The sequence below is a fragment of the Triplophysa dalaica genome, chromosome 16, assembly GCF_015846415.1.
Source record: "Triplophysa dalaica isolate WHDGS20190420 chromosome 16, ASM1584641v1, whole genome shotgun sequence".
NCBI lineage: Eukaryota > Metazoa > Chordata > Actinopteri > Cypriniformes > Nemacheilidae > Triplophysa > Triplophysa dalaica.
The window spans coordinates 13,292,330-13,305,661 of record NC_079557.1 but is presented as its reverse complement, the minus strand read 5'-3'; the positions used below and the strand labels follow the sequence as shown (position 1 = coordinate 13,305,661).

General features: G+C 37.1%; 1 protein-coding gene across 9 annotated transcripts in view; it reads left to right on the top strand.

Moving 5' to 3' along the window:
- The window catches only part of mid2 (midline 2), a 365,887-nt gene that overhangs the window by 279,493 nt on the left and 73,062 nt on the right, over window positions 1-13,332 (top strand). For 3 of the 9 annotated variants that reach the window (XM_056769392.1, XM_056769383.1, XM_056769384.1), the window contains exon 1: window positions 3,818-4,004. The exons of the other annotated variants lie outside the window; for them this stretch is intronic. The gene's annotated coding sequence lies outside the window, so the exon portion shown is untranslated. Of the gene's footprint in view, window positions 1-3,817; window positions 4,005-13,332 lie in introns of those variants that run through there. 9 annotated transcript variants of the gene reach the window in all.

Genomic DNA, 13,332 nt, shown 5'->3' with positions numbered 1-13,332 from the left:
TAACAACATAAACAGCAGAAACAATATAGTCTGTCTCCTCTGGTTTCACAGTCCTTTCAAGAATTCAACTCGGCCGGTGTTTGATAACCAAGATACACAACAAAACATTCCGCATATATCGAAAATACATACCTACCCTACTCGGCATCTGTTTTTGGCTTTTTCACAATGTTTCCATTTTTATGCTCCACACCAGATCAGCCTTTTCCTGGACAGGAATTTTCCCATGATTCATATTGGAAGGCAGTTGTAGAGTTCTGGTGTTTTACATTTGCACTGCTTCACAATCCATTAGCTCACAGTAGTTAAAGTTTGATGTTTATGTAGAAATTTGCATAAATACCTATGCAGCGTGAGCTTAATTAAACTAGAAAACGATTGGAAGCAGTTTATTGTTATCGCTCTCTTTTGCATTAAAAGAGTAGTTAGTTGAATTTGGCCATTTTGAGTGAGAACAGTGATAATCTTAACAGATTAAATTAACAGAAAATAGGAATCGTTTTTGCTCACAAATGTATTGTTTTGTGTCAGTGAGACAGGTTTTCTATTTCCCTTAAAACTTTGGACATCCGACGATATGTTAATTTATAATTCAACAGTTAGTTTTATCTATCCAAGAATGATTTCTACCCTTCAATGCTTTGAAACTTAGACTTTCCCCTTTTTTATGTGTGATTTTGTGGAAGCCAACAGCATACATTGAACCTAAGCATGTATTTATCTCTATCACAAATAGTTCTGGTAAGTGGTGTGTGAATAGCTTTCATGATTTTTACTGAGAGCAGAAAGAAGTGAAATAAACATAGGAGACTGTCATGGCGGCTTCACGTTGATTGTTCAAAAAAAAAACTGGTGGGAAGCTACACAGCTCTAATCAGAGACATGGTGAAGTTTTCTAAAATAGGAACAGACGCTCTTTGTGAAAAGCGGGAAAGTCTATCAGTGGTTTTGTGCACATGTTGTGGTTCAGCTTTTACTTTAGATGAAAGCAGGTGGAGGTTTATAAACCAACCAGACTTCCATCGCTCATCTGACTTTTGCTCCACAGCTTCATGTGGATTTAAGCTTCTTCAAGGATAAGATGCAATGACATTTTCTTCGTTTCGTTTCTTCTTATATGTTTTTTTCTCTCCTGGGAGACTTGTTTTTAACTGGATCATTGAGTCCCACCTCCAAGTTAAAACGTTTCGGAGCATTCATCCGTCAAGTCTGTTTGAAGGTCCCATTAACGTCACTAACTTGAAAGCTGATCCGTCTCCCCTTGCTTCCGATGTACGAGGGCGTGTGGAGGCAGCTTGTCATGCAGCGTGTCGCCCACCACAGACTGAGTTAAAGAGGGGCGGCGATGCGTCTCCCCCTGGATCTTCACACTGATGTGCTGATGATTATTTGTTATGTAAGCAGCCTTCGTGTCATTGTGCTTCCTGTCAGCGTAAAGTTTTACCCTCATTCCTTCAACTGGGGCCCTCAAACTCTTGATCAATGGCTTGTAATATTTCACTCTTTTAATTTTTTTAAGACAGACAGGAATGTCTCAAAAGCATTCGCAGCATTTAGGCAGCTCAAGGGCTGAGGCTTCATCATGAAATGAGAAAGACACAATTTTGTTAGAGCCCATCAAAAATGTATATTGCACTCCAACAAAACACAAATTGATTTACTCTTATAAATGTTTTTCCTTCATCTAGAGCGCTAAGGGTTTTAACTTGAAAGCTTCTCAGGGCAGCTCTTACAAAACAATATTTTTTGTATTTCGTCAGATAGCCGTAGACATCACTTTCTACATTTTTGTAATGTCAATGGACATACCATCTCCCCTCCGAAAGGGATAAGCTTTACGAGTCTGACAGGTTTTCCTCATATGATGGGTCTGTCAAGGGGCAGCAGGGGTTTAGAAAACAGTATTGTCTACAACAACATGACCACAAGCATTTAATATCTGCGATTGTCAGTTGACAAAGCTACAAAGAGATTACAGTGTTGGCTGGGTCTGTTTTGGAAAACTGTCATGTTACTGTTGGCAAAACCAAAGTATAACACCTGACAGTATGATGTGTTATATATACTTTTGCAGGATTTAAAAAATATATTTATTTCACTAAGCATGCTAATCTTTATTGATGTAAACAACTAAAGTGAAAATAGTTTATGATTGTGGGTGCCATATTCAGATATCGCTAATTATTTTAATATGTGGCAAAGTCTGATCTTGATTTCTGAACTCTGAATCTGGATTTAGGGTCTACCCAGGAAGCCCAAAACATTTCCCTAATGTTAGTTTTTGGTTTCAAGAATGTTCTTATAAAATATTGTTATTGGAACCAAAAACTAGCGTTCCGGGAAGGTTCTGGGAACCATAAATTGTTACCTGGGTATTCTGTATATTGATGATTTTGGTTGTTTATGTAAAGGATGCTTCTCACTCCAGTAATGCCTTTGAAGCATGGTGGTTGGACAGATTGTCCTTATCTTACTGCGATCCAAAGGAAAGCCACTCTTTAACATCTTTATACTGCGTGCACATTTGTGTTACCACAAAAAATGTCTTTCTTTTTATCAGTCAGACAAACATCAAATAAATAGAAAGCAGCTAAATTGTGTTCAAGTTACTTAGTTGAATATCAGGATGTTGCAAATAAAGTCCAACTGTTAGACTGTGGAGTTGGAGTCATTTGTATGGGATTGAAAGCCATCCTCTCACTGTACAAAAGGTGTGTTCAGCATATTTTCGAGACAGACAGTTAGACAGACAGACAGACAGACAGACAGACAGACAGACAGACAGACAGACAGACAGACAGACAGACAGACAGACAGACAGACAGATAGATAGATAGATAGATAGATAGATAGATAGATAGATAGATAGATAGATAGATAGATAGGTAGGTAGGTAGGTAGGTAGGTAGGTAGGTAGGTAGGTAGGTAGGTAGGTAGGTAGGTAGATAGATACGGACGTACAAACGGACCGAGAGACAGACAGATGGACGGATAAATAGATAGATAGATAGATAGATAGATAGATAGATAGATAGATAGATAGATAGATAGATAGATAGATAGGTAGGTAGGTAGGTAGGTAGGTAGGTAGGTAGGTAGGTAGGTAGGTAGATAGATACGGACGTACAAACGGACCGAGAGACAGACAGATGGACGGATAAATAGATAGATAGATAGATAGATAGATAGATAGATAGATAGATAGATAGATAGATAGATAGATAGATAGATAGATAGATAGATAGATAGATAGATAGATAGATAGATAGATAGATAGATAGATAGATAGATAGATAGATAGATAGATAGATAGATAGATAGATAGATAGGTAGGTAGGTAGGTAGGTAGGTAGATAGATAGATACGGAGGGACAAACGGACAGAGAGACAGACAGATGGATGGATAGATAGACAGACAGACAGACAGATAGAGACGGACGGACAGACGGACAGAGGGATAGATGGACAGACAGACAGACAGACGGATAGAGACGGGCGTACAGACAGGCAGACAGACAGACAGACAGACAGATAGAAACTCATGAATGTATGTGTCTGTGATATAAATAAAATATAGGTCATGGGTGCTCCTTATTCAAGAGCCGACCATAAAAGATTACAATGATGGTTCATATCGCAAATATATATTGTAAAGTTGTTATGTCATAGTGTGTCGATAAGTGATGAATGGCTGTCAGTAACGGGAACCTGACATTTTAATTGACGCTAAGCGCTATAGCCGCTCATAGGCATCGCAGTGTCATTTGGAAGAGACTGTGCGTAGGTTTCACATTGTGCGGGTGGGAGGAGCCGCTTTCCTGCGATTGTCTGCCACTGGCTTGACTTCATTTCTCTAAAGTTGCATTTGGAGACACACCGCGTCGAGTCGACACAGCTCCAGACAACGATTCATACTCGTTCCTGACATCAAGATTTCTTTTGTTTCCTGTTCTCTGGGTTCTTTCAAGATGACAGAAGAGAGGAGTGCTCGACATTTTAAGCTGGTATGTGAGTGCTGCTCGGGTCGGCTTCAGTTACTGTAGTTGGTTTGGATAAACGAAGCGAGGAGGCAAACATCTTTGGACAGGCTTTTAAACTGCTTTTTGATTAGCAGTTCAGTTGTCAGATTAAAGAAAGCTTAAATGTATCCTGAAGTGAGATAAACGTGGAGAAGTTTCGAACCCTAGTGAGTTTGCTTACTAGACAGTGTTTCTGGACACCTCAAAATGCTGCGCGCGCACATCATTCCGTCAAATGCTGCCTTTGTAGTCAGTTCTCTGTGTTTTAAAACGGTGTGTTTTGTGCTCAACCTACCTGCTCTCCTCCGTATTTCGATGCAGTCATAGATGTTTTGTTTTTTAAACAGACTAACATGTTAGTGTTTGATATTTTTGGCGACGAACAGTGATGCTGTACAGTGGAAACAGATACAGAGATGACTGGGTTTATATGCGCTCTCACAACTTAAACATCTGCTGATGCGCATACCGCGGTGCTGTCTGCGATACGTGTACTCGTATATTAACGCTTTCTTGTGTAAATGTTTTGAATGAGTATGTCAACTTTTTTGTTCAGTAATGCAGTTATATTGTGAAAAAAAATATGCACATGTGTCCTACGGTGTAACAGAAAATATTTAGGAAAAAAATATTTGCATCTCTATCTCTCTATTAAAAATATAAAGTAATATATTATTAACACTCCAGAGGGTTCATTTACAGTTTATTTACACACACACACACACACCCACACACACACACACACACACATACATACATGCATACACGTGTATATATATATATATATATATATATATATATATATATACACACACATATATACATTTGTTAGTATATCATTCAAATGTCCCGAAAAAGATAATTACCTGTAAATTTTAACCTTGTTGCAAAAAATGTGATCCCCATGAGGAAAACAGGTTAAACATAGAAATAAATTATGTTTATTATAAAATGCAAAAAGAGAATATAGGTTACAGTTTTGTCTGATAATGGTTGTGGGTTTGGACCCTTTACATGTACGTGTTTGTGAAATACAGTATGAAGTTCATTGGCAAGCTGACTACAGGACTGTGCTAAAATTGATGAAATATCTGTACATTGCTGTCTAATGCTGTTGATCATTGTAAACTCAAGAACGTGGAAATCCAGCCACAGCAGTTTGGATCCGTTACGATCACATGACCACAGTTTAATTATTTTCATTCCTCAGCTGTTTTTGATTGCTAAGTGATTTCTTACACTATTCTTTACAATAGAAATCCCATAACAAGCATAGATCTTTTGTCTAAGCTTTCATCAAAGCCTGTCAGAAGCTTTTAACAGTAAGCAGGTACACGGGCTCTTTGTTTCACTGGCATGCAGAACACCCTGTAGGCAGACCCGGAGTTGAAGGTCATTAAAATGTCATTTAGCAGCTGTCATTTTGAAAAGACTATCTGCCAGATTGACCTGATCTGTGCCTCTGTTGAACGCATAAGCGTTGGCTAACATTACTTACAACGCTAAACCATTTAACATTTATGACCAAAATACTTAAAAGGTGTCTTTAGTTGCAAGCGCACAATAACTGTCACACCCTTCATGTTCCTGCATATTTGTTTTTCCATTCAGGACAGACTTAGATGGCTGCCAACTAAAACACAGAAGATTAGCCGTAAAAAAAACATGAGACTTATGAGACTCTCAGAGCAAAACAAACTGTAAGAGTTGAACTAACACCTCATTTTTACACCAATGTGTCCACACGCAGAATTACAAATAAGCAAGAGTGTAATGAGATATAGACAAATGGCTTCAACGGGGTTGAACAAAACTATGTTACTATGATTCTGGGTCATGAACAACTGTTTATTGAACACTACTGTTGAAAAATATTACTAATGTTGACACCCACGAATTGTCCTGCGTGTCATTTTTTTCAGTAATTGTATTTTTGGTGCTGCTGTTGAAAAAAAACTGTAAATCGAGTTTAATTTCAGAAATACATGTTTTGAATCCTTTATTTTGAAAATTGTGCAACAGATCACAAGCAGATTCGGACGTGATTCGACCTGATGTGCACGACTTTTGTCTGGCCCCGCCAATTTTACATTAATCAACCAGTTCGCAGAACCAATCATTAGGATAAATGATGTAGAAATGGGATGTCGTTGCTCATGTGCATGTTATTACACTTAAAATGCATTACCGTTGCTAAATCAGGAATGTAACTGCTTAACCTTATACCTCCCTTCATTGGATCCAGGCAGGTGTGGCTGTTCTAATTTTCGAGTCTGCATTGTTGTCAGCATTCCACGAGAATCACTGATATAGCCACAAGAAAAGAAAAAAGCTCAGTCTTTCTCTAGTAACCGTTCGAGTGACATTTTTAGCCTACTGTATGTAAACTTTCTGTGAGGTACTTTAGACTTTCTTATTATGCCAGTGTTAATCTGTGAAGGTGAACATTTCTCAAATTATGCTCGCATTGTGCTCTCGGGAGTTTGAGAAGGTCCGGCGGGGGAACGTGTGTGGATTGATTAGACTGGCTCTGAGAGAACCGTGAAGGGTACGTTTGGCACGGTCCCTAGCAGACGCCTCACTGATTGGGTTGCTTGGCTATAGATGATGCTGCTCACGGACTGGAATTATAAAAACTTCTAGTGTATGAAGTAAAGATGCTGAATATCGATTACATGGCATCACAATTCCAAGTATCATGATACTGAGCAATGTGGTGATTCATAATTTAAATCTACTAAACAAACTAAAATGTCCTAAATACACAGATCTAGATGAAACAGTTGAACACATAAAGTTTTGAATACTTTATTGAGAAGGAATTACTGGCTATATGAAAAACTCAAGACAAATCGTACAAATGACAAAGCATTCCACTTGAAATAATACTGCAGTGTTCTTTTTTTATAGTAAACTGTAGTATACTATACTGCAATGCATACTACAGTACTTTGTAGTATTAACTATAGTAATTGACAAACTGTAGTAAATATCGTAGTCCACTTTAATATTTTTTATGGTAAGACTAAAGAAATATAGTGTCTAGGAATTGAACTCCAGTTTACTAAAGTGAATATTAAAGCTTACTACATTTTTCACATGGAAACTTACTCCGTGTGCAACATTTCATTTCAGCAATGTTTGAAACAAACGAAATGTATGGCTTCATTTTCAATATGAAACTAAAATGGCCAATTGGTGGCAGCAAGGAGGAATGCTCAATATGGCTGCCCTAGCAAAGCTTTGTGCAAGTGTAGTATCTAAATTAACATGAAAAAGTATTTTTTTTAAGCGCAATTTGATCATAACGTTATGGTACCGTTTACATCTTTTTTAAAATATGTCGTTTAGTTGGTATTCTAGCAGGGGATTGTAGAAATATCAGCATTCCCCATTCACGTCTTGTTAGAATTACGTTTAAACTGCCCGGAGGCGTGTTACAAACATGGCCGCCAAGTGGCATAACTTCCCTTAACAGACTTTTATGCTATTTATTAATAACTGCTGGTTTATTGAACAGTATAACATCCATCACTTACGGTACTACAATACAACTGTGATCAATAGTGATATCGCCAGTGTTTTAAAGCTTTAGCATCGCAATGATAACATAGTACCATAGATTTAAGTAAACAAGCTGTTGAGTAAATTGATCTGCTGAATTCACAAAAACAGTCCAGTCTTGTTCCTGTTAATAATAAAAACGACCAAAATACTCAATGTTTTTTTAATTTGAAGCCATAGTCATAACATGTCGTTTTTAGACATTGACTATGGTAATTCCTTTCATTCCAAATCATGGGGTTGAGGTAGTCAGTATTAAACAAATATAACAAAACAATATATTTCATTAGACCTTCATCTTGGTGTAAACTTGCTCCACCATCCCAGTTCAAGAAATCTTAGATAAACAAAACATCAGGCGCATTCTTGTGATCCATCTGCACTTTTTTAAGTGTCTTTCTACATACACATGCCTCAGATGAAAGCATTTTACTGTTTCTGCAGCAGCTCACTATAAGCAACACATTTTTAAGAAGTTGTGTCATGTTTAAAAGTTTAACTTGGCAAAGGCTGTGTCTCAATATCCTTGGGTTCCCTTCCGTTGAACTGTTTAAATGCAAAAGTGCTTTATCTGTGAATGGCCTCTTACTTTTTCACCACTGCTCTCCAGCTTTGGATAACGCTGAGTGCCGTTACACGCCTTGGGAATCTATCACACCGCCTCCGGTCTTCATGCTACTCATTTACTGCCTGCAACCGAGTGGCTTTTTCTCTTTCATATGTCACATTTCTGAGTGTGTCATGAAAAAGTGGGGTTTGATTGGATTTTCTACCCATGTTGATCTGCATCCTGCTGTTCCCAGAGAAGAAGCTTTGAGACGCTGGACATGAGATTGGCGGGCTCCTGCCTCTGGGGTGGGTGCCTTTGGTCAGGCTGGACCATTTTAGTCTTATGACTTCCTCAAGCAAACAGCAGCTGAGCAGGAAATAGACTCTGGTCTGTTTGGTGACTAAGAGGTCTCCATAGAGATCTAAACCACTAACACATTCAATACAAATCATTGGAATGTGCGTGTTTGGGGAAGGTTATGATACTGGTTATTTTACAATTTGTTCTGTCTTATCTTTATGGTATGCAAAAAAAGTAATTGGATTACACTTTTATTTTTGTAAGTACCTTGGAATGGATGCACTGCATGTAATATCATCATAAGCTTCAGCTTTTATTCAGCATGTTGCTACTCCAATACCTACTGTGGTGCCTCTAAAGGCTTGTACCTTTATTAATCCGTTTTAGTTTATCCCAAGTTGCATTGTTACATTTAATTTTTTCTTAAATATTTGTTCTTGATACTGTAATTTTAGTGTTTACTACTATGGTAAACTGCTGTAAATTTACTACTGTAATATTCCTGTAGATTATAGTGTTTGTGAGCCTTACTGATGTTAAGATATGATGCAATATTTACTATAATTAATATTACAGAATATAGGTGACATACATTGTATGGGTGTGCCACTTTGTTCAAGTTAGCAGGCCTTTTATGTTTGTCAGGATGCTAAAAACGCCACAGTCCCATTAAATAAGTATGCAATCAGTAAATAAATAAATCCAAGATGGAGGACAAGACAAGATGTGGATTTTAATAACAGTGCACTTATTCAATTCAATGCTTATTTTTCGTATTACTGTGGTGGACTGATCAGGTCACTTAAGAAGTTAACATTTACCGTGCTGTCCATGTAGGCATCAAGGCAGCCAATTTTATTAAGGACACGTCAAAGCCCGCAACTGAGCTGGTGGAGGCAGAGGTGAGCATATGGGATTCATTTTCTGCCCTGGTGTGTAGGTGGGGGCAGGTGAGAGGTCAGGAGTTTCCTGAAGCAGCTGAGGGAGGTACCCGCTGTGGTTGTTAAAAGCAAGTCGATGTGTGCGTCCACATACATGTGTCTGTGCACAGTCTATGACCTCACCTGGCATGGCGGCCTGTCAGTGATGTCATCCGCCCTCATCTCAGAGCCAGATCCTCCGGGGCTGGTAAAGCACAGGGCGGGTGCGATTTAATGCTATGATTACATACACACATGAAAGCACAAAGTGCTTACACCGTAAAACATCTTTGCTGACTTAAGTTTTTAAGTCCAATTAAATTAGCTTTATATGTTTTTTCAACCTACTTTTTTACAATTCGGCTAGTGTTGATGTATTAAATTAATTAGAAATTATTTATGTAATGTGAAGACATAAAATAGTAAGTTGAAATGACTTGTAAGGTCAATTTAGTTGTACTTAAACATTGAGGGAAGATTTGTTTGTACAGTTTAGAAGTTTCTGAAAAATGTTTGCCAAAGCAAAAGAAATCATATTTCACCCATGTTGTACATATATATGTATATATATATATTAGGGCTGCCCGATTATGACAAAAATCATAATCATGGTTATTTTGACCGATATTGAGTTTCTGATTATTTAACACTATAACTCATGAACATTTATAACCTTTACCTTTATAATAAAAAAAGCTTTTCAACTGTGAATTTAGCCTTAAAATACATGTAAAGAAATAGCAGACCTGAACCACTGTAAAGGATGGACACTGAACCACTGTCACCGTCTTTTTGATGGACAGGCTCGTAATAAAACCATCAGAATCTATCATTACCCGTTAGTGTGGTTCAAGGTGGTGTTATGTGCTAATTAGCATGTTCGTGATGTCAAGGATGCGCTGTGGATTTATACCACAAGAAAAGAGAGGATCCTTGCAAAATGGGATGGGGCACAATAATCGTTTTACCTCGATTATTTAGTTTTTGTAATTGATGACGGCCAAAATTGACGATTACAATACATTTTCGATTAATTGCACAGCCCTAATATATATATATATATATATATATATATATATATATACAGTATATTAAGAAAAAGTGTTTGCAAAGTACTTTCCTTCAGTGTGGTGTATTTCTGACTGAAACAGGATATGGAAAAATAAAGCAGTACTGGACTTGATTTTCCCATCGGGATTTGAATAGATTGTGATTTATTGATTACAAATATTTTTTCCAATGTGTGGTAGGGCTGTTCAAGGATTAATCACGATTAATTGCATCAGAATAAAAATTTGTGTTTACATAATACATGTCTATGCACTGTGCATTATTAACACATATACTGTTTTAGGACTATTTAGAAAATATTTGCATACAGTATATATATTAATATTTATGTATAATTTAAATTATATATAAACATTTATTTGTTTTTATATGTATGTGTATGTGATAATTAATACAAAATTAATTTGCACAGTCATTATGTAAACGCTAACTTGTATTCTAGATGCGAATATTCGAGTTTAATCCTTGATTGGGTTGGGCCAATAGACAATGGGTGGCAAGTGTGCTACGATTGGCCAGTTAACCAGTGCATAGTGATTGGTCGAATACTGCAAGCGTGTGACAGAAATGTAACGCCTCTTACCATATTTGGAACATCAGGTTCCAAAGAAATTGTAGTGACAGTAGGGCTGCACGATTAATTGCAATCCCCATTCAAATCATGATTAAATCGATGTGGCTAACGTGATTGTGAATTATGTTTTATGCGCAGCTTCTTCTTGTGGGAAAAGCTGCTCCATCTGAAAGCACTGCGCATTTGATTCGCTTAAAACGTACATTTAAAAAAGCAACACCCATCAAACATCATCCTTATAAATATACTTTATTATCATGAAAATACCTGAGGAGGCTGATAGGAAGATGGCATTTCCAGGTTATATGCGCTGTTGTTCTTCTATGGAGCATTTAAGTGTCTGTGCGAGAGTGCCCTCTGGCTTTCGGATGCAGCTGCAATTAACAGTATTTCAATGACAAACTGCGCATAAAACATTTTGAATCGATTTATCGTGCAGCCCTAAGTGACAGGTACGCCCAGTTTACTTGTAGATTTGTGGGGGTGTGGTTACACGAGGCGTTTCAGGCAGGTCTGGGTGATCATTTGCTTTTAGATAGAATGCATCTTTTGTTTCTGATACTTGAATTTTTGCAATTTTACGTGCCTAATACATGCATTGGCAACTTATAACACACCAATGGCTCAGAAAAACACGTATTTGTACCATTTGAACCTTATTTAAAATCATGTGCACTTTGTAGGCTGCGACATGCACTGCAGAGACCTTACTAGTGTCAGAAATCCATATTTCATTGCACGCATCATCTGCTCTTGACTCATTTATGACCACATGAAACATCACGCCGTCTCAGAATAAGTTCACATGTATAACCCTTCTTCACATTTTGTGTGTTTACTTGAAAGTTGTCAGCAGATGAATGTTGTATCCCAGTTCTGCCTAGCTGAGCTCAGAGGATATGAGGTCTTTTGTAGGGAATACAGGTAGGAGGAAGAGAAGGGATCATGACGCAGGGCAGGCGCTCATTCTTTAGGTGTGTGGAGACACCTAAGCTCTCCATTGGTTCAGTAACAGCCCAACTTCAGGCAGTTCAGGATTACAGAGAATGTATGCTGTGCATAATCCATGAATTATGAATACAAATGAGCCATATGTTTGTGTTTCAGCTCGTGGTGGAATTCTATCTATGGTTCATTTTGCTAAAGCACATTTCTGCCAAGCTGTATGTTCAGTGACTGATGATCTCATTCAGTCTACACTAGAATAAATACATGGAGACTGAGATGATGTGTGCAAAATGCTGTGTTTTAGGTGGAAAATCATATCTTTGACTGTTTTAAAAAGGTTAGTCAGTGTTTTCTGCATCAAAAACAAAAAATAAACCCCAATAGGAATTAATTGAAGATTTCCATGAACAGTGTGTGTTCAATAAAATGTGCTCATATAATATTGTTACATGGAGCTGTTTTTGCTAGTGTACCTTAAATGACTCTGCATAGTGGTGTATTGTGCTGGCTGAGTTTGTATTTTATATTGGTCATATGTTAATGTGATAACGGTTGTGACATAAAAGCCATGACAGTTTTTCATTGACCTGTTTTTGCAGCTTAGTTTCTATAAATTGTTTGTGCTAAACCGGTGAGAGAATGTGTTGAGGGGTATGTCTACGTAACACAGCAAAGTCAGAAAATTCTGTCATCATTTACTTACCCTAATGTAACTTCATACCTGTATAAATATCACTTTGTTCCAATGAACACAGAGAAAGATATTTGGATGAATGTTAGTAATTTTCAATTCCGTGACATCATTGACTACAATTGTAGGAACAATTAAATGGTAGTCAAAGGTGTCCCAGAACTGTTTGTTTTCCTATTTTCTTCCATATATAAATTTTTTGTTGTTGTAGAAAAATACAAATAAACATTTTCATTCCTACTATGGTAGTGTAATATGTCCCACAACTAAAAATTGCTAACATTCTTTCTAATATCTTTCTCTGTGTTCATCGGAAAAAAATTATACAGGTTTTGAAAAGCCAGAGGGTGAGTAAATAGTGACAGAATTTTCATTTTTGGGTTAACTGCCCCTTTACCTCAAGTGTCGGTTAGGGCTGCACTGTAATAAAGAAAAATACGACATTCAATAAATTGCTGAACAATGCAATCTATGTTATGTGATACAACAATTAGTTTTACTAATCAATACAAAGTATGTTAAAATATGTAAATTATATAACTAGCATACATGTTTCCCATTCTTGGAAAATCATCTTTCCAACTTCATTGCCTTAGATTTATAAAGTTCTATCTGCATTCTGAGCAGATTTAAGCTTTAAAGTTTTTAATTAATAGATTTTTGTTTCTAAAAAAACTCCAAAAATGGAGTTTTTT